Raw genomic sequence first — 27,294 nt, forward strand, 5'->3', positions numbered from 1 at the left:
ATACCAGAACATAATTAGTGGTTATCCAAGTGAACACACACTGAAATGTACAAATAACAGGTGCAAGAGCTTCTAGAGTCATTGATGGCAGCAGCCCTGAGGATTTGGAGCAAGGGGCCCCAACACCCGAGACAGCCGGAGGAGCGGGTGTTGCAGGTGACTGTGTGGCTCGTGTGGGCGCTCAGCATTATTTGATGTGGGAGATGACAGCTTGTCTAAAGACGGGGCTGAGCAGGACAGCTGGCTGGGGGATTAGCCGCATGTGAGAGGCTGGGAATTGGAGAATAGAAGCGGTAGGATCAGAGCGTCGGCAGGATCAGCTCTGGCACAGCTGGGATTGGGTTCTGAAATCCATCTGCTGTGGTTTCTCACTAGGGTTCCCTCCGCTGGTTGGACTGCAGACTGTCTTCCTGCCCTGGCTCTTATAACTGGTTGCTTTTCTTGGTTTAGGGTCAGCACATTGCTGCTGCTTCTCCCCCGCCCCCCGTTTTGGCTGCACGCAGCTGCTGGGATCTTAGTTCCCAGATGGGATCGAACCTGAGCTTCCTGCACTAGAAAGGCAGAGTCTTGATCATTGGGTGGCCAGGGAAGTCCCTCACTGTTGCTTCTTTATAGAAGATGCCTCTCCAGCTCTATTTCTCTGCAGCCTTTATCACCATCTGCAACTATGTTACTTAATCACTTGTTTTCTGTTCATTGTGTGCAGCTTCCTATCTGAAGATAAGCTTTATAAGAGGATCAACTGTATCTTCAGCAGTTTCTGTGTCATTTTAGTAAACATACATCAGGTAACTGGCTGGCTGGACAAACAAATAAATACATTTATCTCCAAGGTCCCCTTCAGCTGTACGATTTTCTTGCTATATATATACACACAACTGAGAATCACTTTGTTGTATACCTGAAACTAGCACAATATGGTAAATAAACTATACTTCAACAACAAAAAAAGAAGTCTTGATCAGGACAAATAAAAGTAAATCATAAACAGCCTGTAGTGAGTAGTAGAATAGTGAAGACCAAGATCTTACCAAGCAGAGGGAAAAGTCAGATGACACAAGAGTACAATGGAAAGATTCATGTTATAATTCTCAACAGCAACACTGTATGTCAGAAGATAGTGTACTCCCATCTTCAGTGGGCTGAGATAATATAGCCACCAACCTAAAACCCTGTGCCCAACTAAACTACCATTAAAATAGTAACAATGATGATGATGATGATAATAATGTACTCCTAACACGCCCTCAGAGAAGGCCATGGCACCCCACTCCAGTACTCTTGCCTGGAAAATCCCATGGATGGAGAAGCCTGGCAGGCTGCAGTCCATGGGGTCACGAAGAGTCGGACACAACTGAGCAACTTCACTTTCACTTTTCACTTTCATGCATTGGAGAAGGAAGCGGCAACCCACTCCAGTGTTCTTGCCTGGAGAATCTCAGGGACGGTGGAGCCTGGTGGGCTGCCGTCTATGGGGTCGCACAGAGTTGGACACGACTGAAGCGACTTAGCAGCAGCAGCAGCAGCAACAGGCCCTACTACTTGAGCAAGAAAAAATATGAACTCAGAAGGAAGGAGTGAGATGCATAAAGGTGTAGTAAGCAAAGTCACTAAATATTTAGAAAATTCTAAATAGGTCTTGATTGTATAAACCAACATAATTACGATGATTGATTTGTACTTATAAAAATATGATGGAGTTCCAACAAGACTGTTGGCTGAGAGTGTTCTAAAGTCTGTCGGGAGGCAGAGACATTTGTTAACTTCAGACTTGGAAAGTCACCCATGCGTGATCAGACTGTAACTATCGCCATCAATAGAAATGTAGAGTTTTCAAACATGTGCTCTCAAAAAGCTTGTGGTCAAGCTCAGCTGACAAGGTCACAGCGTTAGAGCCGTCTACCTGTTTTGTGAAAGGGCTCCTCCTCCAGCAGACCCAGGAGTTACTTCCTGTCTGCTCTTGGTCCTGTGCTGTGACTTTAGAGCAAATTGTCATGGCCTGTACTGGGGGGCCGTTTTCTGTGGCCTCCTCACCACTGCATCCCAGGGCCTGCAGGCACTTATGTTCGTAGAATGAATGGATGCAACTTAGTTGAGGCCACACAGCTGCCAAGGATGAGAACCTAGATCTTTGCAGGCTCAGGCTTGCTTTGAAAAATCTGTTGCATCTGACAAATGTTGTATCCCATGAAAACAGGAGCTGCTGGGTTAAAGCAAGAAGAAATCCCTCTGAGATAAAAAATCAAATTTGACCAGAGAAATTCAATTGGGTGCTGTCGTCAATCTTCTGTCAGTAACTTTGCAGGTGACACTGGTGATGGAGCAGAGTTCTAAAACAGGCTCTCAGAGCAACTTGAGTCTTCCAGGAAGAATTTGACTGTATCCATCCCAGGGCAGCCTCCACAGGCACATGATCCCAGGGAATAGAGCGCATCCCTGCCCACCAACTTGTTACCACCTGGAATGAAGTTGTTGTCCAGTCGCTAAGTCATGTCCAACTCTGCGAGCCCATGCACTGCAGCACACCAGGCTTCCATGACCTTCAGCATCTCCCAGAGTTTACTCAAACTCATGTCCATTGAGTCAATGATGCCATCCAACCATCTCATCCTCTGTCGTCCCCTACTCCTCCTGCCTTCTATCTTTCTCAGCATCAGGATCTTTTCCAATGAGCTGGCTCTTCACATCAGGTGGCCAAAGTTTTGGAGCTTCAACTTCAGCATCAGTCCTTCCAATGAATATTCAGGGTTGATTTCCTTTAGTATGGACTGGTTTGATCTCCTTGCTGTCCAAGGGACTCTCAAGAGTCTTTTCTAACACCATAGTTCAAAAGCATCAATTCTTCAGCGCTCAGCCTTCTTTCTGATCCAACTCTCACATCCATACATGACTACTGGAAAAACCACAGCTATGACTATACGGACCAGGAATGAAGACCCCTTGTTAAATGCAGTGCACCTCCATGCCTACTGGTGATCAGCTGAAACGAGGGCAGGTGGGAGGGCTGGGAGCCAGCAGCAAATTTGCTCCTGGAAGTTTCTGCACGGAATATACTGGGAAAGAAAGGAACAGAGGGAAGGGAGGAAAGCGGGTGAGAAACTAAAAGGTGATGGAAGACACCAAGGACTTGTTCCACAGTCCTGGGGCAACCTCAGTGCAGATCTTCAACCTCGACACCCACAGCTCCACCTGGGAAACACACCTGGCCTTCCAGTCTCACAAGATTAAAGTCTGGGCAGAAAGTGAGGGGTCTTAGGAGATGCTCTGAAGGGCAGCAGACAGCTGCATTAGAAGGAGTCTCTTGGATTCATGGCTCTGTCATCCACGTGGCGTTTTCAGGCCGTTTCTTACCAGTCAAGCAATAAGGAAGGAGACAGAGAAGGAACCTGCCCCTGAAGTCAGCGCCTTTCAGGAGGAGGATGGTCAGGACTGGCAGTCAAGGTGTTCCTGACCAGGGTTCTCGGCCTCATTCATCAATAGAAATTGACTAGAGGTCAGACAGGAAATTCAGGCAAGGCTTTCTCTGGGGTCCTGCAGCGGCAGAGGGTGGGGGCAGAGAACAAGCAACATGTTCCTGTGCTTGCTTCCTGAAGGGGGACAAGCTTGTTCCTTATATGGGCTGAGGGGAGGGGTGTGTCCTGGGGTCTCGCCAGAGGGGTGGCTTAGGTGGTTTGCCCACTCCTTAGGTGGTGGAGTATGCAGGGGGCATGCGCAGTACCCTGCTTTTGCTCCCCACCCCCCGTTTTTGCTCCAGGGTCCTCAAAAGTGGTAGTTGGAAAAAAGCAGTAGTTGGTTTTTTTGGTTTCTTTGTATCTTTTGGGTCTGGAATTTGCCACAAATGGGCAAGCTGGCATTTTCAGTCCCACACAGTTTCTCTGTATTTTGTTGCTCGAGGACAGGTGTGTCCAGGTACAAGCAGTGCAGCAGAGGGTCCCAGGTCCCAGCCAGTCTCAAAGGGAAGGAAGGAGTCAGGGTGTTGGGGGGCGGGGACACCTGCAGACAGGAAGGCGGGGAGGAACTGAGGATGAGAGCTTTTGTTTGGGTTCATTGCTAAACTGATTTACCACTGAGGTGGGAATCATACTCTGTCCAGGTACGTTTGCCTGGGGTGAAAGATTCAAGTTCTGAAATACAATCTCCACTTAGACAAGGCTTCCTCTCTTTAACCTGCCTCCCACATAGAGCACCATCAGCAAGGAAACACTCTGCTAGAAAGACTAAACGAAGTTAAGGGGTGTGTGTGTGTGTGTGTGTGTGTGTGTGTGTGTGTGTGTGTGTGTGTGTGTGTGTGTGTGTGTGTGTGTGTGTGTGTGTGTGTGTGTGTGTGTGTGATCAAGAATAGACTGGGGACTTGAGGTCGCAGGAATATGTAGTATTTCTGTCACACTGGAGAGGCTAAAGTTAATGTTCTACTCCATCTTCAACTGTGGTGCTGGAGAAGACTCTTGAGAGTCCCCTGGACAACAAGGAGATCAAACCAGTCAGTCCTAAAGGAAATCAACCTGAATATTCATTGGAAGAACTGATGATGAAGCTGAAGCTCCAACACTTTGGCCACCTGATGTGAAGAGCCTGACTCGTTGGAAAAGACCCTGATGCTGGGAAAGATTGAAGTTAGGGGGAGAAGGGGACAACAGAGGATGAGATGGTTGGATGGCAACACTGACTCAATGGACATGAGTCTGAGCAAACTCCAGGAGCTAGTGAAGGACAGGGAGGCCTGACGTGCTGCAGTCCATGGGGTCACAAAGAGTCGGACATGACTGAATGACTGAACAACAACAACAAATCCTTTAACTTTGAGGTACAAGGTGAAGTCCTCTTTTTGCATTAATAACTCTCCTCTGACACTTTTCACAGGATTTTGGAGCTTTACCTGAAGGGAACTTCATAACGGTCATAACATTTTAATTTCCCTGGGCCTAGGACTGAGTTGAGCCCTACAGCTTCCCAAGGAGATTTCCTTCACAATTAGCATTTTGGCCAATTCTACAAAAAGAAAGCAGAAGGTGAACAAAGACTTCCCAAGACACCACTGACTCTGGTTCCCTGGGGCGCTGAGGTCAGTTGTCATCTAGCATTGAAATCAGAGCTGTCTCTCTTAAGCCTTGTTGTCTTGTCCAAAATGCATGGTTTAATACTTTCAACTGTGAATACCTGCATTTTTCTAGGTGCCATACTGTACATATTTTGGGGGAAGAAAATCTCTATTTTCTTCCATGGGGGTTTGAGGTGTGAATCCAGTTCATTCTTATGCACGTTCTCAGACAGGATCAGGGTCTGAAGCTGTCAGCATCTGCCTGTGAGCTGCTGCTATAAGGAAGCCCCTTCCCTACATTTGCGTCTCCATTCCTTCCCTACTGATGAACGCAAATAGGTTCATCAATACTGTTTTTCTAGATTCCATATATATGCATTAATGTACAATGTTTGTTTTTCTCTCTCTGACTTACTTTACTCTGTATAACAAGTTCTAGGTTCATCCACCTCACTAGAACTGACTCAAATTCATTCTTTTTATGTCTGAGTAATATCCCATTGTATTTATGTATCACACCTTCTTTATCTATTCATCTAGAGACCAGACTTGTGGACACAGTCGGGGAAGGAAACAGTGGGACAAAGGGAGAAAGTAGCATCAACATATATACACTATTATGTATAAAACAGATAGCTGGTTAGAAGTTGCTACATAACACAGGGAGCCCCGCTTGGCATTCTAGGATGACCTAGAGGACTGGGATGAGGGGAGGGGGAAGAGGTTCAAGAGGGAGGTGATATATGTATAATTATGGCTGATTTGCATTGCTGTATGGCAGAAACCAACACCACATTGTAAAGCAATTTTCCTCCAATTAAAAAATAAATCTAAAAAATGTTAAACCCCCAAACAAAAAATAAATATTAAATATTAACAACAACAACAAAAATAAGGTGATCTATCCACTCTATGCAGGAATACTGGGTTTCTTCGAACAGTCTGTAAAAGTTCTAAGTAATCCACACTAAAATTAAAAGAGTGAAACATAAAAAAAAGAACTCCTTTGTAATCATTACCTGTCGGACTGCTGTCATGTCTTCATTGTCAGCAAACTCTTGGCAGTAGCAAATCAACCACTGGGTTAATGAGAACTCAGACGCGCAGCCTCTGCTCAGTTCATGGAATAAACACTGTTTTCCTCTGACCTAATTACATGATGCTTTAAACATCATAATTTTGTAAAAGAAACCGAGACTACAAATTGCATCATGAACCAACTGTGCCTGCAATTTGGAGAGAGTGTTTGCAGCAATCCGTAGGACACGGCACTGGTCACGGGCAGGGGACACCCTCTCTGTGGACACCGTGTTATTTCCTGCACTGTCCCTCATTGTCCCCAGGCCCCAATCTAAAAAAGGTCAGACAGGAATCAGAATGTCTTTTTTTCTTCATCAACAGAGTTTGTGTGGTCGGTTTTATAAAGCTACTGGCCTCAGGAATATTCTGTATTTCTTCCCCAAAGCCTCACAACCGCTTTCTGTTGTCACAATGAAACACAAAAATTCAACAAACAAAAAGTCCTCACACCACGACCACCATCAACAACAAAACTCAGAAACTAAAGTAACTTTCTGAGATAAACAACAAAGTTTTACTGTATAGAACAGAGAACTACATTCAATTTCTTGTAGTAAAGTGTAATGAGAAAGAATCAGGAAAAAGAATATAGATATATACAAATGTATAACCAAATAACTTTGTATACCCAAAACTCACACAATACTGTAAATCAACTATAATAAAAAGAAAAGTACCTTTCTTTCTTATTGTAACATTGTGGATCATTTATTTATTTTATTTTTGGCTGTATTGGGTCTTCACTGCAGTGTGCGGGCTTTCGCTAGTTGCCACAAGTGGGAGCCACTCTAGCTGTGGTGCACAGACTTCTCACTACAGTATCTTCACTTGTTGCAGAGCACGGACTCTAGGGCACACAGGCTTCAGTTGTTGCAGAGCTCAGGCTTGGCTGCCCTGAGGCATGTAGAATCTTCCTGGACCAAGGATCGAACCTGTGTCCTCTGCATTGGCAGGTGGATTCTTAACCACTGGACCACCAGGGAAGTCTGAAAAATAACTCTTTAACTTACTGAGGGCTGATGAAATTGTTCATAGTTGTTCACCTATATTGGGCTATGTTGAATTTTTATGATAGAATTTTATTTGAATATTTAGCCTAAAGGAGTCTTGCCAAACCCAATCTGCAGTCACTCCTAAATTGTACGGGAAAATATCTGTGATTCGAAATACAGAAAACATTTGAAGTGGCCTGTGGGATGATGCTGGGACCCACAGAGTGTTGAGGTGAGGAGTGTTCTTAAACACAATATCTCCTGCGGAGTATGCCTACAGACCCTTGACCAAGGGTCCCTCACCTCTCACAGAAAACAGCAAAAGAAGGCAGAGAGAACCATCGGGTATGTCATATAGAGGCTGCTGCACAGGCTGGCATTCCACTACCATTATGGAGAGATGATGATGGTGATGATGACAACTATTACTTGTTCAGTCAGCATCGCTAAGTTGTGTCCGACTCTTTGCAACCCCATGGACTGCAGCATGCCAGGCTCCTCTGTTCTCCACTATCTTCTAGAGTTTGCTCAAATTCATGTCCATTGAGACGGTGATGCTATCTATCTCATTATTATTATGATCATTACTGCTGTTGTTGTTCAGCCGCCAAGTCCTGTCCGACTCTTCGCGACCCCATGAACTGCAGCACGCCAGGTTTCCCTGTCCCTCACCATCTCCCGGAGTTTCCCCAAGTTCAAGCCCACTGAGTCCGTGATGCCATCCAACCATCTCACCCTCTACTACTACAGAGTAAGAACTCCTGAAAGTATTCTTCGGAGGTGTCGTGCGGCGCGGCGACCACTAGAGGGCAGCGCAGACCGCTTCCGTGTTAAGCGACCTCTCGGAAGCCCAAGTGGAGACCAAGGGCTGAGCGCCAGGCAGACCTTATACTCAGAACTCACTCTCCATCCCTTAAATCGCGCCGCACTGTGGGAGTCACCGCTAAAGGCAAGGGGCGGCGCGGTGGCCAGTCAAGAACTAGCTGAACACTTTGTAATTCAATGTTGCATAAGGAAGATAAGGTTCTTGCCTTTGATAAATTTCATTCATTAAAATATTTCAGCCCTTTACATGCATGTGCAGACTGTGCAGCCCAGCATCTCTTGGCCACTTCCTGCCACAGGTGTATTATGGTCTCCGCAGCGAGGCCAACAGATGAGTTCATCAGGAGACTGATGCTGCTGCTAAGTCGCTTCAGTCGTGTCCGACTGTGTGACCCCACAGACGACAGCTCCTCTGTCCCTGGGATTCTCCAGGCAAGAACACTGGAGTGGGTTGTCATTTCCTTCTCCAATGCATGAAAGTGAAAAGTGAAAATGAAGTTGCTCAGTCGTGTCCGACTCTTTTCGACCCCATGGTCTATAGCCTACCAGGTTCCTCCGTCCATGGGATTTTCCAGGCAAGAGTACTGGAGTGGGGTGCCATTGCCTTCTCCACGTCAAGAGACTGCAACATCCTAGACAATGTGAGCTGGGGCCAAGGGGGGTGGGGGCGAGCCGGCAGTGTGTCCCCAAGGCCTCAGTGTGCTGAAGCTCAGAGACCAGATCAGAAATCACCGTGTGAAGGAGAAAACCCAGGCAGTAACAGAGATGGCTCTTTGACAAAGTGCTTTCAGTATAACAATACATGACAGAAAACCAAAACCAAAGTGCAAAATATTAATAAGCGAAAAAGCCAATAGTTAGCACAAACAAACAAAACCTAAACCGTTGGTTTGTTTGTTTGACCATAAACTTTTCTTGATTTCAGGTGTGGCCTTAGAAACAATCTAGGAAGAAAACAACAGTATAATCCCACTGGCCTGAGATAAGGCACTTGAATATCATCTCTAGACTGTGTGCCATCCCCAGGGGATGACAGGGCTGCTGGTTGGTACTGGAGAGGTTTCCTCAGAGGATCCGTGTGGGAACATGCCTCCAATTCTCCGAAATATCCACCTAATCCCCACCCTTCCCCCACAAGTGCCAGAGCACTAAGTGCTCATACAGTGTTCCTATCGTGGCCACCAGTACCTTCAAATCACTTGGGGAAGGTCTGAAAAACCCGCTGCCCCTCCCCCATTCCAACTTAACTTTCTGAAGCGTCTCCAGATGATTCTAATGTGAAGTCAGCGTGACCTCGAGTTATATGCATGGATGAGATTTCGTAGGGAAAATAACATTCCAATTCAGGACACGGGCCATTCCCCTTTCTTCTCTAGAGCACCAGGGATGCATTAAAGTTTCTATGTAACTTTTACTTGCACCTTCAACACCTAAAATGGTTTGTAGGTAAAATCTGTTTTCACATAGAAAGTAATATATACATAAAAACTAATACACGGAGGGGAGAAAGTGTGGCAAAATACTTACTTTATCATTCTTACGAGTCATCTTTTAATTTCCAGAATCCCCCTCAGATGGGCATCCGACAACTGCTACCTTTGGGCCCTCTTTGGCGCTTCCTTCAGGTTGTTCCGGGGCCCTCCCTGCCCTTTCCTGGGGGCTCACCTCTGAGCCACCGACTGAGACGCCGCATCTCCAAAGCGCCCTCTTGGCTTCTTGGGGTCTTTGGTTTGCCGCCCTACTGGGTTTACAAAGCACCAGTAGTAATTGTTAGTAACTAAGAACTCTTCATCTTAGAACATGTTCGAGACTGACAAGTTTTCCTTTAGCCACCATTCACTTCCTCTCTTTATCACGCTAACACAGTACTTAATTTTGTCCTGTTACTTCATCACTGAAATAGTTTTTCCCTGTGATGGTTAATTTACTTGGCAGCCTGACTGCGCGGTAAGATGCTCACGGTTTAGCCAACTCAGTCGTGTCCGACTCTTGCGACCCAGTGGACTGCAGCTCGCCACGCTCCTCTGTCCTTGGGATTCTCCAGGCAAGAACACTGGAGTGGGTTGCTGTTTCCTCATATAAGCTGGTTAAACATTACTTCCGGGTGTCTGTGAGGGTATTTCCGGGTGTCTGTGAGGGAGTTTCCGGGTGTCTGTTAGGGTGTTTCCGGGAAAGAGAAGCGTTGGAGTTGGTGGGCGGAGTAATGCTCACTGTCCTCTCATGCGGATGGGCCCACCCTCCCAACCGGTTGAGAACCTGAGTAGAGCAGAAAGGCTACCTACCCCCTGACAGCAGGGCATGACATCCGGGTGGTGAAGAGGGGCACCCCGGCCCGGCTACGGCTCCTCGACAGCCCGCCATCGGGCCCCACCGTGCTGAATCGGAGGCTCTTGTCGAGGGGCCTAGATCCCATCCTGGTTACTGCAAATGGGCATGTTCTTTGCAGCCGGATGTCCTAAGCACCTTTACTCAAAGTAGGGCCCAAGACAGCTGTTGTCCATTAAAGCTGACCCTCTTCTGGCAAGAAACAAGAACTCGAGCAAGAACTCTGAGGGCTGGAAGGGAAAAGTTGAGAAAGACTAGAAAACTGGTCTCTGGCAGCCTCATGCGGAGCGGAGCAGCCCTGCGCCGACACCCCTGCGCCACTAGAGGGCGGGGCAGAGAAGCGGCGAAGCGCCGGAGCCCGCAGGAGGGAGCGGGGTATTTCCGCAGCTGTCAGCCCAGTGTATTAACCAATTCTTTACTGTTGTTCAGTCGCCAAATCGTGTCAGACTCTTTACGACCCCATGGACTGCAGAACGCCAGACCTTCCTGTCCGTTACTAGCTCCCGGAGCTTGCTCAAACTCATGTCCATCGAGTCAGTGATCCAACCATCTCATCCTCTGTCGCTCCCTTCTCCTGCCTTCAGTCTGTCCCAGCATCAGGGGCTTTTCCAACCAATCTTCTCTTCGCATCAGGTGCCCAAAATATTGGAGTTTCAGCTTCAGCATCAGTCTTCCAATGAATATTCAGGGTTGATTTCCTTTAGGATGGACTGGTTTGATCTGCTGTTCAAGGGACTCTCAAGAGTCTTCTCCCACATCACAGTTTGAAAGCATTGATTTTTCAGTGTTCAGCCTTCTTTCTGGTCCAACTGTCTTACATCCATTGATGATGTAACCCAAAAAATAAATAACCTCTCATTCTGTGATATCGTACATTAAAAACAACATGGCTTATGGAGTGAGAAAAAGTGGCAGGCAACTCAATCAATGCAACTCTAGTCTGGGAACAAATTACTATTTCTCATAAAAATATCAACAATTGGAACTACATAACATACCAAACAAATAAGAAATACTAAGTCAACAGAGTATTACATAGAGTATTACATCTTACATAGAAAAGATGAAAGTAGCCTGATGGAGGATGAGGGAGGGGTGTAGAACAAGGACCCCGGATTTTCACAGGCTGCTTGTGGAGATGCAGGGGAGGGTATGTGCAAAATAAGATGGGGCCAGAGGTGATGCTCTGGTTCTTTGTCTCATGTACTTTGTTTCGCATGGTGGACTTGCAGTTAGGCCTTCTAAGACAGGACAAATGACCAAACTGGGTGAGACATGGCAATGAATGCATTTCCCTTCTCCATGGAAGTCCTCCACCGCAGTGTCAGAGGAAGCTGCTGTTATTTGTGGCACAAATTATTCACATCCTAGGGGCGGAAACTTTGTCTGAGCCAAAGAGACTTCCACATTTCCTAATGCTGACATTTCTCTGTTTATAGCCATAGTCTGTGATGACTCGTGTGTAAGAAGCACACACAACAGAGCCTCTCTGTGTGGGTTCCCAGGACTGCCCTTTTTCCCGTACTGGTTTCTGGTTTCCTTTTAAGATTGTTTTTTTTTTTTCCTTAGGGATTGCCTTAATATCTTGAAAATTCAGCAACACCTGGACAGTTATGTTTGCTGGAATTTACCACCGAGTGGATGGTTTTAGTGGGGTGGCATTTCTAACACCTGGCCTTCTCATGCTCTCTTTCCAGCTTGTCCATCCCTTTTCTCACTCCCCTGTCCCTTGGGAGGTCTCTGGGACTGGAAGGTGCTGGGTCAAGTTCACTGAGAAGCTTAGTCACAACAGTGGCCTTAAAATAACCACAGAGTCAAAGCCAAGATGATAAGGAGAACTGAAAAACAAGGGGAAAAAAGGGCAAGAAATCCCTGGCATCAAGGGCCAACAGTCCTTCCCTGAAAAAGGTAAGACCTTTGAAGCATTTCAAATATAATCTCATATGTCACACATACATTACAGCATCACATTACCCACAAAATCAAGAAACTTCACACAAGATACCTTATCCTGGATTTTTCACTGAATCAAGCAGAAGCTAAGAGCAGAATCCAATGAAACACTCACTCACATGGATCAGTTGATGTAATAGCAGAAAGTGCTAGAAGGTTTCAGTAAAGCCTCCAGGCTCCAACACCACCACTGGAATCAAAATGAAGCCCACTCCGAATGTAAGCTGGTACAGCCACTGTGGAGAACAATATGGAGTTTCCTTAAAAAAAAAAAAAAATGAAAAATAGGGGAGGAGGGAGAGGGTGAGATGTATGGAGAAAATAACATGGAAACTTACAATAGCATAAGTAAAATAGATAGCCAGTGGGAATCTGCTCTATGACTCAGGGAACTCAAACAGGGGCTCTGTGACAATCTAGAAGGGTGGGATGGGGAGGGAGGTGGGGGGTGGGTTTCGGGAGGGAGAGGACATGGGTGTACCCATGGCTGATTCTTGTTGATATGTGACAGAAAACCACAAAATTCTGTAAAGCAATTATCCTTCAATTAAAAAACAAAACCACAAGACATCACTAAACATATATCAAAATGGCTAAAATGAAAAATGAAGACAACACCAAATGCTGGCAAAGAGGGAAAGAAACTAGATTACTGTGAATGGTTGATGGGAAGGAAAAAATGGTTATGCCACTCTGAAAATATTTTGACTTTTTTTTTTTTTTGAAAAGTCAACATCAACTATTAAATGATCCAGCAGTTGAATTCCCGGGCAACTGTTACAGGGGGAAAAAATGAGAACTTACATTCACACAAAAAAAAACTGTAAAAGAAGGTTTACAGCAGCTTTCTTTGAAATAGCTCAAACTTGGAAAGAAACCAGATTTCTTTCAACAGGTGAATATTTAAAGAAACGGGTATATTCATACCATGGAATGCAGCTCAGCAATAAAAAGGAAGGAAGAAAACCTAAAAACAGGGCTAATATATGACCTGCAATCCCAGTTCTGGGCATATATCTGAACAAAACCATAATTCAAAGGATGTGTTCATAGCAGCACTGTTCACAATACCGAGGACATAAACAACCTAAATGTCCATCGACAGATGAATGGATAAAGAAAACGTGGTACATAAATACAATGGAAGACTACTCAGCCATTCTTTCTACCAGAAAGAATGAAATGATGCCATTTGCAGAAACGTGGATGGATGATGGAGCTAGAGATTATCATACTAAGTGAAGTAAAGCAGAAAGACAAATATCATATGATATCACTTACATGTGGAATCTAAAATGAACTTATTTACAAAAAACAGAAATAGACTCATAAGACATGGGAAAGAAACTTATCGTTACCAAAGCAGAAAGGGCAGGGGAGGGATAAATTAGAATTGGGGGTTAACAGATACACTCTACCTTTCCTTCCCTTCCCTTCCCTTTGCTTTTCTCTCTTCCCTCTCTCCATCCTTTCTCTCTCTCTCTCTTTTTTTCTCTCTCTCTTATTAATTGGGATACTCATAGCCCCCACCTCCTAGGTTTGTTGTGAGGATAGAACAAGTTAGTATTTGCAGAGTTCTTAGACTCCGGGCCATGGTAATGATCCTGTGAGGGTACTAGCTATTACTAACTACATATTATTGTTAATGGACTTTCTCTCAGATCTTCCCTGGCTAAGTCTCTTGATCTCTCTCAGGCCCTTTGGCAACTTGGCCCCCTCCTTTGTCCAACCTCTCCCTTGTTTTTCCAGGACTGCCCCTCGGGTGGCAGGAGCGGGGGAAGGACAAATCTATTTTGCCAGGGTTTATCTGTACAAGCATTTGGGTCACTCAGCATCAGCGTCTCAGCCCCACACTCGAGCTTTGAGTACTGAGCCCGTGTGCCGGAACTCCTGACACCCAGGCACCTAGGGCCTGTCTCCGCAACAAGAGAAGCCCCTGCAGGAGAGGCCAGCACCAAAACGAAAAGTGGCCCCTGCTCACCGCAACTAGAGAAATCCCATGCAGCACAGAAGACCCCAGACAGCCATAAACAAATAGATAGACAAAATTATTTTTAAAAAGAGGTAATGAACGTATTATGGGTGAAAATACTTATACGTGAAAAGGCAAAGGGTGTAACTGTATAAACATTATGATTACATCTATAATTATTTATCATTATTAAAAGCATGTAAGAACATGCACAAAAAACTTAGCAATGGTTCTGGACACAGTACTCCGGGTGCCCACGTAGGACACCAGTCCACACAGCTGGATCTGGTGCTGCTGTTTGATTTGCTGACCCCTCATTTGGATCATCTCCAACTTACTGAGAGGGAAGGAAAAATTAGGATCCCATGGGGAGGGGAAAGCCTGAGCCGGGCTTTAGGCTGTGAGCTTGTGGATGGAGTCCAGGGTGGCGATCTGGATGAAGCTGGGTCTGTCTTTTGTGCTACCAGGAGTCCCAGTGGTGAAGGAGTTAAATGTTCTCTAAGGTGGATGCCTGTGGCCCCAACACCATTTTAAAGGCCAGAGTTTTACTCTGAAAACTTGAAATTGTGTCCCTAAGATACAAAGGACTTTGCTTTTTGTAGGAAACATGTAAGACTTTAAACGTTGGGTTGTATCCAATATTGAAACTGTGTACGTTTAGTCTCTTAGGGTGGTGCATATCCATGAACTTGGCCAACTGACCTTTTTTTAAGAAAATCACACCCCCAAACTTCTCCAAATTCTACATCCTTCTCATCCTCCTTGATAACATTATTTCAAATTTGGATTCTCCAACCTCCTCCTCAAAATAGTCTATCAGGCAGACCATTTGTTCCCATTGATTCTATTTTGAGAGTGGCTTTCCTTTGGACAGAGCCACTGGAGCAGCTGCAAGAGTTGATGTCCGTTCATCTGTGACCGAAAAAACTTACACAAGTTCAAGAAACCAAGACTGTCCCCAAGCTGCTCTGAATACGGCTCTGGGCAGGGTCCTCTCTTCCGGACCAGTTAGCGCTACATTGAGGGACACTCACAGTAAACATGTAGGTATAAAATAAGGAAGAGGGTTCATTTGTAACAGTTACTATCACAAATTGCTCTCTTAGGATCCATCTTCACATAGTATTAATGGCTTAATCAAAGTGAGGAATGCATTTATGCCACATGCTAGGTTGTAATCAGGAAAAATTAGAATGTAGTTTCTGCTCTCAAGGCATCAACAGGCTGAGACACAGTACTAAATGATGAATCTTATACGTAACACAATATTTTTGCATGATGCACTGCACTTTCACCCTGCGAAGTACTTTATTTTTATTCAATCAGTACTTTATTTTTATTCAATCAGAGCATATTACATATAAGGCTTTGTATTGGTCACAAAGTATGCTTATGCTATCAATATGACAGAAGATATAGAGAGAAATCAAATAGATATGGCATGAGGTAATAATTGCCCTGTCAAAGAATCTAAGTGTTATAGGAGCACAAAGAAGGATAGCTGCTAACATTTATTGAAAGTGAAAATCACTCAGTCTTGTCTGACTCTCTGTGACCCATGGACTATACAGTCCATGGAATTCTCCAGGCCAGAACACTGGAGTGGGTGGCCTTTCCCTTCTCCAGAGAATCTTCCCAACCCAGAGATTGAACCCAGGTGTCCTGCATTGCAGGCAGATTCTTTACCAGCTGAGCCATCAGGGAAGCCCAACATTCATTGAGTGCTTGCCATGTGTCAGGCACTACGCTAAGTATTTTATGGGTATTATCTCACACAACCTCTCATTTTACAGATGAGGAAACCAAGGCACTGATGTGTTAATAACTTGCCTAAGGATTCTGTTAATCCTTGGGAATCCTGGATAAAGGGTCAAAGAAGTAGAACTGCTGAGTACTCTAAAGGATTTGAGCTCATCTTCCCAACCTCCTAAAGCAGCAAGCTACTGGAAAACCGACAAGTAGGGCAAGAATCAAGCAGTGACCAGTGGATTAAGTGACATTAAAAATGTGAAATTGCCTTTCCTTTCATTTCTGAGTCACAGGCTCTGTAAACTAATCTGAAACAGCAAGGGTTAAATGGACACTCAGAGGAAAGGAGAGCCCAGCTCCACCTGCTGGACGTGGGGTCACCCAAACCCCTCCCCACTCCACCAGCAGCCCAGCCCACTCCCCAGGACCCGAGGGCAGTCTCACGCCTCCCTTCAGTGGCTACCACCAGCTGGGTCCATTCGAGCTTCTGAGACGAGGAAGACAAGTACAGGGCAGGCCTGGGGTCCAAAAGGGCAGGAAGCATCTAAGTCTGCTTCCTAAGGGGGTAACTCAAAGTCCACGGCAAGCTATTTTTACCCCTGGGTTGCCTTAAAGGAAACTTATTTCTTCCCGGAGAGGAACTCAGGCTGGCAAATCTGGCTCATGTAATGTGATCTCAAATTACATCAAACTACTTTCAACTCATGAATGGTTTTGGGGCCGAAAGTTGTCCAATCATGAACCAACCCGTGTGCCTCCTTGCTGTGGATGGTACAGTTCTATCTTGCTTCCCATGGAAATTTGAACAATACATTCCGGGCAGAGACCCTGCCTCCAGTCCTTGGGGTCCCCCAAAGCACGGGGCAGTGCCAGGACACCCAGTGCAGGTTCATACAACGTGGCTGTGCTTCTCACTAAGTCACAAACATAATTCCTCCTGTGTGTCCTAATGTGAGAGGGGAATCAAAGACACCAGGATGGAAGATGCTTCCTCTTTTTCCTGGCAGGCAGGCAGAGTGTGAGAATTTCGCCCTCTCCCTTCCTAACACCCCACCTAACCCCAACACCCACCATCTGTTCTGGAACATCACCATCCACGCAGGGTTACCCCAGTGAACTTTTTTAGACAGGGTGTCATCATGAACTATAAGTAGCAGTGGTCCAAGAGCATTAGAGGTGAATTTACTCCTCATCCCTCCCCCCAGCTGAGCAGCGCTTTACAAGAGGCCCAATCCTTACTCAGATGGTTAAACACCTCCAGAAGAGCTGGTTACAAGCAAATCCGTAAACTGGTGTCATCCTTTGAACCAGCGCCTGGACATCACCCGTCCACCAACGCACCACGCCTCCTTCATGAAGTCTTTGTTGAGCCGCCTCCGTGGGCGGGTAATTGTGGGGGCATCGGATGAGTCCAACACTGGACAATTTGGCACGGAACTTTCCAAACAACATGAGAAATAGAACGCACAGTTATAATACAGGCGGGAAGTGAGGAAGTGTCCAAAGATGCACACACAGGGGTGCGGAGGCTCCTGCAGGAGACTTGCTCCTGTGTTTGGGGGGCGGGGGCGCGGCATGTCTTGAAGGCATTTGAGCCAGAACAGGAATTGAGTCCTGCACAGTCAGGACCTGAGAGGGATGGGCAGAGGCACAAAGGTAGGGAATTGCATGGACGCGCTCTGGAAACCGGGAGCGAGTAATCTGCACTTATCAGCTCAGCTTGAGGCGATTTCGACAGGAAGAAGAAGAGATAAGAGTGAGATTCCTGCCAGGTCAGGAAGAATTACATGCGACAATCGCACACTCACTCCACGGGCAGGACTTTTGGAGCCCAGCAGCTTCCTGAGAGCTGCATTTGCCCACGACTGACTTGACGTGGATGTGCCAGCCAACCTCTGGGTGCTTCCCACGGGGGCTTGGGATCCCCGGGCACAGAGCAGAAGTGGGGAAGAGCGCCCCCTGGCGAGGCACCGGCCGGGTGCTTTCACAGCCGGGGCTGCAGCCCCATTTGACAGGTGAGCAGACTGAGGCATAGACAGGGACTCTGTTGTCTAAGGCCTTGGAGATGGTCAGAGTTCAGAGTCAGGCCTGGAACCTGCCATCTGACTCCAAAGCTGCTGTTCTCAATCAGCAGTGGCCTCGACATCCTGTATTAACCGCGATGCCCCACTGACAACCTGGACTTGCAGCTGAGCTCTGCTAGCACCCACTCCATTTAGCGATCCACTGTGTGTCCAGAAGGCAGAGAATTCAAAGTGGTGGAGATGCTCCTGTAAAATGGGCTCAGGCCCAGGTTTCCTAAGGAAAAAAGAGAACCCAGAAAGGGGCTGAGTGTCTATAAAAACAATCAGAAGTCCAGGGACCAGAAGATGAAAAAAGAAATAACAATACACATAATAGTTAGTATTTTGGTAAGTGCTAGTCCCAGGTGGCACAGTGGTTAAAAAAAAAAAAAAAAATCCGCCTGCCAATGTAGAAGATGCCAGAGATGCAGGTTCGATCTGTAGGTCGAGAAGATCCCCTGGAGTAGGAAATAGCAACCCACTCCAGTATTCTTCCCTGGAAAATTCCACGGACAGAGGAGCCTAGAGGGCTACTGTCCACGGCATTGCAAAGAGTCAGACACAACTGAGCGACTGAGCACAGATGCAAGCGCTAGTTAGTATTGAAACACTTTGTAGAATTTATTGAGGTTTTCACAGCAACTCACTGTAGTAGATGTAATTAATATCATACATGGCCCAGAGAGGGTGATAAGCATGCTAAAGGTCACACAGCTAAGAAAGTGGCAGGAAAAAGATAAATTCAGACTTTTCTGATTTAAGAGTCTGTACACTGAACCTCTACAAACTGTCCCTTTGAAAGATGTCAAGTAACCATAAGGAAAAGACACATACCTTCGAATAGAAAAGAAGACTTTTTAGGATTCTGGAGATTTATGCGGACTGCAAAGTCATGTAGCCCATGACTATCTAGAGAAGATTTCTTCCAAGGTAACCATTCATTCTCTATGTCCAGTCAAAGGTGGCTCTCTTCAAATTTACCTACAGCTCCCCCCGTCCCCCCACCAGGGCAGTCCCAGTCTCTTCTCCTCCCCAGGTCTCCCACATCTGCCTTTCCTCTGGAGACTAGCAGTTCCGCAACTGTTTGGCTGGCAACAAAGAAGAGATTGGGTTTCTTGAAGCAGGAATTTTAAGGCTATGCTCAGACGTGTCTCCCTTTTTATCCATAATAGCATTTTTCTCCCAATGAATTCATAAATTCTTTTAACTTGGAAAATGTCATCTGTCACGGCATCTCTCTATTGTGGATCGAGATGGTTGATGTTGTTTGGGGTTTACCCTGAGTCAGATGTGGCTCTTAGTTCTTTATCTGTATTAGCTCATTTAATCCCCTACGTCACCTGATGGGCTGATACTACTGTTAGCTCCAATCGTAGACAAGGAGAGTGGTTCAGAGAAGTTCATTTATCTCTTGTTTCCTGGTGAGGTAACAGTTGGAAGCAGCAGAATCCATGTTCTTTGATCCCAGAGTTGATTTCACGCTTATTCACCGTTTACTAAAGCCCTGATGAGACCCAAGATGCTGAATATTAACATGGTCCTATCAATTCTAGGGTGATCACTGGTAGTTCTAGTTCTTGATGACATTCTAAAACATGTGCAACCACATTTAAATCACTCTAAAAAATCATTGTTTGTAGACCTGAAGGCATATAATCCATCTGCCAGGAGCACCACGCTATATGAGGCAAGAAAACCGACCATATCACTTGCAGGAGTCAGCAGCCCAGCGTCCAAGCTGCCATGTTGCAAAATCACATTACTTACAACAGTTGCCATGGACAGGCAGTGATTTGTGACTCCCAAGCAGCGCCTTAAATAGCAAGATCCACCACAAAGACACGTGGTTCAAATTGTTTTTAAAAGAAAAAAAATCTCTTCATTCTTAACAAATGGCTTTCTCATATTCGGAATCAACTAAGATAATGATTAAACTAATAATGTTTAGTTTTTACTTTGTTAGGGACATAAGCAGAAAAAAAAAAATCTATTCAGATAAATAAATTGATTCACATACTCAAAAAGAAAACTTCATGAATTCCTTCATGAAACCAAAAGAAGTAACAATCTCCCAAGTGTGAAATCCTCTTTTCTACAAAGTCTAAATAACACTATCTTAGTACCCTCATTTAATTATTTATGGTAAGTTCCTGAAAGTAGAACTGTTGTGTCAAAGGATATCAAGGGGCTTATGATACACTTGACTAAATTGGGATCCAGAAAGTTGTCCCCCGCCTAATACAAAGGCCCTGGTTTCCCACACTCTCCCCCAGGCTGGTATTTGTTGTTGGTGATGTTCAGTCACTAAGTCATGTCCGACTCTGTGACCCCATGGACTGCAGCACACCAGGCTCCTCTGTCCTCCACTATCTCCTGGAGTTTGCTCAAATTCATGTCCATTGAGTCAGTGATGCTGTCTAACCATCTCATCCTCTGCCAACCCTCCTTTTGCCTTCAATCTTTTCCAGCATCAGGGTCTTTTCCAATGAGTGAGCTCTTCGCATCAGGTAGTCAAAGTATTGAAGTTTCATCTTCAGCATCTGTTCTTCTGATGAATATTCAGGACTGATTTCCTTTACGATTGACTGGCTTGAGCTCCTTGTGGTCATGGGACTCTCAATAGTCATCTCTAGCACCATGATTTAAAAGCACCAATTCTCTGGCACTCAGTCTTCTTAATGTATCAATTCTTTATGTATCAAATCTCTAGCCATGATTTAAAAGCATCCATTCTCTGGCACTCGGTCTTCTTTATCTCTCACATCTGTACATGACTACTGGAAAAACTGGAGGCTGGTATTATATAGATGCTTTTGAACTTTACCGCTGCAAAGTATGTCCAGATTTTGCTTAATCTAGTTTTCTTCACTTCTTGGGTTTGTGTTGCACAATACTCAGCCCCACCTACCCCTCTGGGCTCATTTCACCTTCTAGATCTTCATGCCCTGACCTCCAACTGCACAGTCTCTGCGGGCCCTGCTTTCTCTTCCTGAAACCTCTCTCCCAGTTCTGCCTGGGGGACTCCTACTCACTCTTCAGCTTAATCTGCTCTCAGGAATGCCATCTCTGTTTCCTTAACTACATCAGACCCCTTGAAGCTCCCCTGAAAGCATCCCTCTCTGTTGAAATGTAATCTGCTATGCGATTCTCTATCTCTACGCCTAAATAGCAGCTCCTTGAACGTAGGTATTTTTTGTTGTTAACCACTGAAGTCTTAAGAGTGCCTAGGGCATGCTAGATACCCGACAAAAATATTTGCCTAAATAAAGAATATTAAGAAATAAATAGAACTTGCCTTCAAGCTGCTATCGACTCAGAAGGAAATGCAAAACAGTTTTTATAATATGATGTAATAAATGTGCTACAATAGAAATATACGAAGTTCAGTTCAGAAAAGAGAAGGGGCAAGTGTCTAACTCTGGAGCAAACTTAGAAGGTATTATTGGCAAGGTCACCCGAGCTGAGACTCGGGAGGGTGGTAAAGCTTGCATTTGCAAACTGGAGAAGGTATTGGGATGGACTGGCGTCAGACTGGGCTCTAAGAGGTGAGAAGAGGCTGTTGAAATGGTACCTGGGATAGGTTAGGGCCAGAACCAAGCGTTAACCTTGGGACGGGAGACGGAGAGGCTGAGCTGGGGCCAGAGGGCCGGGAGCGCGGGGCTCGGTGCCAAAGGGGAAGGCGGGGCCCTTCGACCAATAGAGGGTGCCAAGAAGTGCCCTGAAAGGCACAAGTGTCTCCTTTCACGGCACCCCGACCCCCGCCCAAATCCCTCTCAATTTGGGATATTTTTTACTTGTCATTTAGTGCTTTTTCCAGTAAAGAAAAATTAAATTCTACATTCCTGCGTTGACTGTTACCCCTCATCCTTGTATTGTGCAAGGCTAGTGTTAAATACAAATGTCAGAGTTTTCAACTCTTTTGAATTTCGCCCGGGGGGCGCCTGGGGGAAGGTCGGAGGGAGGAGCAGGGGGTCCTCTCCGGTGCGGGCGCGGGGTGAAGGCGGGGTTGCGCGGAGTCTCCAGGCACTGCCGCCCCCGCCGGGTGGGGTCGGGGGCTCACCCCCGGCGCCTCCCTATCCAGCGCCGGAGAGGCCGGCCGGCCTCCCGGGAGCCGTCGGCCCGGCCCCAGGCGCTGCCCCTGCGGGAGGCGCAGGAACTCGCAGCCCCCACGGACCCCAGCCTCGCAGGGGTCGCCGGACTGAGCGCCACCCCTTGCCCGGCCCCGATGGCCCAGGGCCCACAGATCTGACCCCGCGCCCCGAGACCTGGGCAGCGGGGGAAGGGCTGCAAAGCGGGGTGAGGGTGGGGAGAAGCTCCGGGCGGGAGGGCGGCCGAAGCCCAGGGAGCCTGCTCCCTCCTCCCCTTCGACTTGGTCGCAAAACCCCAGAATCAACCTGGTTAAGACGCGTTAGACAGCAGCCTCAGAGCCTTAAACCCCAGAACACGCCGCGCTGAGAGCCGGGCCCCCGGCCACCGCACAGGTTGCGAAGCTGGCCCCAATGAGAGGGGAGATGTTTGGCAGGTTAAGAATGATTTGATGATGGGTTCATTGGGTGTCTTTGTGGGACGCATAAAGGAGTTGGGAGACCTATCACAGTCCATAAATTTATGTCCTGGGGTACAGATACGGGGGCGCTATTAGCCCCAGAAGGGAAGGTAGGAAAGAGCAGGTGTGTTTCCACCTGAGACTCCATCACCGTCCAGCCTTGTTCTCCTGGTAGACTTGCGATGTTAGGTGACAGTTGCCTTTAAAGGCAAGTCTCCCCTATAGCAGGCAAGACTTGAGCCTGTGAAAAATTCCATGGAAGTCTCTTGGCCCAGACTGATAACTGAGCAAAAGATATTTTAAAGTATTCTTTAACTTTCCACTGAAATTTAAAATTTGGAAAATTTTATCACTCTTTTAAAAGAAACAAAAATCTTGACTTGTGTAATTTTCCTCTTCCCTCTGAATATTCAATAAGTGTTCTAATCCGATGTCTGGGTCATACTCTAGGTTATGAATTGGTTGAAAATAAAATTCTTATTAAACTGTTTAGCATAACTGTTTACAATCGTCAAAACACGAAAGCAACCTACATATCCCTCAACAGATGAACGGACCCAGAAGATGTGGTATATAAACATACAGTGGAACATTACTCAGCCATAATGAAATAATGAATGAAATAATGCCATTTGCAGCAACATGAATGGACCTAGCGATGATCATACTAAGTGAAGTAAGTCAGACAGATATCACATGATATCACTTACATGTGAAATCTAAAAAAATGATACAAATGAACTTACTTAGAAAACAAAAATAGACTCCCAGACATAGAAAACAAAATTACGGTTACCAAGGGGGAAAGGGAGGAAGGGATAAGGGATAAATTAGGAGTTGGGATTAGCAGATACACACTACTGTACATAAAATAAGCAACAAGGCTGTACCGTATAGCACATGGAACTATCTCCAATATCTCGTGATAACCTATAAGAGGAAAGAATCTGAAAAAGAATATATATGTGTCTGTGTGTGTATAACAGAATCACTTTGCTATACACCAGAAGCTAACATAGCATTGTAAATCAACTGAACTTCAATAAAATAAGTAAATAAATAAAACACTTAGCATAGGAGTGATCATTTACAATTTAAGGTAAAATTTTTCTGAAGCTTTCTGTGTTTTCAAAACAGGTGTTCAAAAGATGAAAGTGAAATTCGTTTAGCAAATATTTATGCTGAGAACCTACTATGTGCTAGGCTGGAGGTGCAGAGAACACATAAAACTCAGACTGTTGTAGAACAAAACTACTCCAGTGGCGGAAGACCTCCAAAAAAGGTGAATACAAAAACACAGTCATGTTGGGGTATGTTTGCCTTGTCTGCGCTCTGAAATCAGCCAGTCTTCAGTGATCTCCGGTTCCTTTTGGTAGGAAATGGTACTTAGAATTTAGAGTGGAACCTGTTCCCAGGTTCTCAGCAAAGAGAACACACACACACAGAATGTACAGCATCAATGCCAGTTCTAATTACACCCCACAGGGTTGCTTCTGCTTTCCCCCTTTCCCTCTTTATAGTTTCTCTTGCTGATGGGAGAGACTTGGCACCCGTCATTCCTGATACGTTTACTTATCGAATCAATTCCCTCCTTATAATCGAGCCCACATGGCTGCTGCCACCCCCTCCCAGACACGTGCACCCTCCCCCCCATCCTGTTCCCCTGGGTCAGACCCCCAGAGGGGGGAGCTCCCTCCTGACCTGAGCCCTGACAGCCTGCCCTGTATCCACTCCTTACTCTGTTTGGATGCTCGTACCTGAGACACACTCTTCTACATCACATCCCCTCTTCCCTCCACTTGAGCCCTGATCCCAGACCTCACTGCCCCGTGTGGACAGACCTCCTGTCCCGCACAGGCAGCCCTTCAGGTGGACACGCTCCTCCCTGGGCTCTGGAGCCTGCGCTGTCATCCACACGGTCAAACAGGCCGCGAAAGTCAGGAAGAAAGACCACCAAGCCAGCATGTGCCTTATTTAAGGGGCTGGGGAAGAAGAGGAAGAATTCTTGGGAGTGGCCCTCCTGCCTTAAAGCTATTGTTACTCTTCCTTCCTTTCTGCCCAGGTTATTGAAGACTTTCATCTCATGTGAACTGAAATGTAATGAACAGCAGTGATCATAGTCAACCAGTACAGTGAGTTAGAGGAACTTCTATTGTATTCGGAACAATTTCCTGCAAAAATAAGCCAAGACTTAGGATCGCGTATTGATATTTTTTTAGAAAGTTTCTTTTGGGGTCAGGGACCCACAAAAAAAATTAGGTATGACTTCAGTAGGTCCCTTGAAAATGTTTTTTGTTGTTGTTGGTTGGTATTTATTTTTTTCTGGAACACTCCCCACCACCACACACACAGCCTATTATGTATGAAGGATAAGTTAAAGAATAGTCACCAAAATAGACTGATTGATACAACCTTGAGTGGCCTTCCCCCTTTCATTTAAAGAGTTCTCCCTTTAATTACTTGCCACCCTTCCAATTCCTCTGACTACATCCAACATTAATATTAATGCCTTGACTTTTCCCATCACCCTTGCTTTCCAACCCAATCCTGGGTTTCCTTCCTAACTCAATAGCAAATTCTGGGATCCCACCCAGGGACCAGAGCACACAACTGTCTTTAGTTCCCAGACACAGCCCACCATAGCCTGGAGTGCATGTAAAGAAGAGGAAGGATGTGTGTGTGGACAGGTGTGTGCAGATGCCCCGTGCCAGCCACAGGCCAGCTCTGTCTGCTCCTGACTCACTCCCTGCCCAAGCGGGCAAACCCTGACACGGCTTTGGAGAAAGAGAAGATGACAGAGGTTCACAAGCAACCCCATAGCTTTTTCTGCCACTTCTCACATCAGAGGCAATCTTCTGCTCAGCACTGACCACAGTTCAAGTTCACTGTATATTTGGAACAACACAAGACCCAACAGGCCGGTTCATAGTTGGGAGAGGAGTACGTCAAGGTTGTATATTGTCACCCAACTTATTTAACTTATATGCAGAGTACATCATGAGAAACGCTGGGCTGGATGAAGCACAAGCTGGAATCAAGATTGCCAGGAGAAATATCAATAACCACAGATATGCAGATGACACCACCCTTATGGCAGAAAGGGAAGAGGAATTAAAGAGCCTCTTGATGAAGGTGAAAGCGGAGAGTGAAAAAGCTGGCTTAAAACTCAACATTCAGAAAACTAAGGTCATGGCATCTGGTCCCATCACTTCCTGGCAGATAGATGGGGAAACAATGGAAAGAGTGACAGACTTTATTTTCTTGGGCCCCAAGATCACTGCAGATGGTGATTGCAGCTGTGAAATTAAAGATGCTTCCTCCTTGGAAGAAAAGCTGTGACCAACCTAGACAGCATGTTAAAAAGCAGAGACATTACTTTGCCTACAAAGGTCCGTCTAGTCAAAGCTATGGTTTTTCCAGTAATCATGTATGGATGTGAGAGCTGAACAATCAAAAAGACTGAGTGTTGAAGAATGGATGCCTTCAAACCGTGGTGTTGGAGAAGACTCTTGAGAGTCCCTTGGACTGCAAGGAGATCCAACCAGTCCATCCTAAAGGAAATCAGTCCTGAATGCTCATTGGAAGGACTGATGCTGAAGCTGAAACTCCAATACTTTGGCCACCTGATGCGAAGAACTGACTTACTGGAAAAGACCCTGATGCTGGGAAAGATTGAAGGCAGGAGGAGAAGGGGACAACAGAGGATGAAATGGTTGGATGGCATCACTGACTCGATGGACAAGAGTTTGAGTAAGCTCCAGGAGATGGTGAAGGACAAGGAAGCCAGACATGCTGCAGTCCATGAGGTTGCAAAGAGTTAGACATGACTGAGCGACTGAACAACAAGAAGACCCAACCAGATTCAGAGGTTTTGTGTCAAAGGATTCAAACTGACTTCTCCTGGGCTGCATCCAGCCACATAAAAAGTTTACATTTGTCCACAAGAGCATTTGAATGGTGCCTGTGAATGTCTGCCGGGGCTCGAGAGTCTGCCTCCTACCTGCTTGGGTCCTCATCACTGTCTCACAGGGCAGCCTCCTTCTCACACGTTGCTGCCCTGGAAGCCCGTCTACAAACCGGCAGACTGTACCTCGAGCTCCACTGCCCATGACAATGACTGCTCCCCGCGCACGGGTGCTTCCCTTTACTGTTTATCTTGGCTGTGCCGGTTCTTCGCTGGTGCACGCAGGCTTTCTATAGTTTGGCGAGCAGGGGCTCCCCTGTATCTGCCACGCTCAGCCTCATCATCGCAGAGGCTTCTCTTGCTGCGGAGCATGGTCTCTAGGCCACATGGGCTTCAGTAGGTGCGGCTCCCGGGCTTAGCTGTCCCGAGGTCTGTGGGCTCTTCCTGGACCAGGGATCAAACCTGTGTCTCTGGCATTGGCAGATGGATTCTTCACCACTAAGCCACCAGGGAAGACTTCCCTTTACTTATTATTCCAGGACCTTGTTCCCTATCCCTGCTGTTTTAAGAGGTCTTATAATCTTCTCTTCCCAGGCTCTCCTTCCTCCTTTCAACGCATATTCCTTGTTACTGTTCGCTCAGCCACAAAATCCAATTGTTTTGGAGCCCGGCCCCATTCGGGGTGTAGGGAGGGTGCCAGACAGAGTCCTGAGACCTGATTTTATTCCGGACTCTGCCCCTGGTGAGCTGTTCACCTCGGAACTGCAGCCTTCAGTTCCCCAGCCCAACAGGGGAGGAGGGAAGTTGTTGGCCTCAGTTTCCTGTCAAATGTTACACATTATACTTC

Source organism: Cervus canadensis, chromosome 28 (assembly GCF_019320065.1).
Source record: "Cervus canadensis isolate Bull #8, Minnesota chromosome 28, ASM1932006v1, whole genome shotgun sequence".
In the NCBI taxonomy this organism is placed as follows: Eukaryota; Metazoa; Chordata; class Mammalia; order Artiodactyla; family Cervidae; genus Cervus; species Cervus canadensis.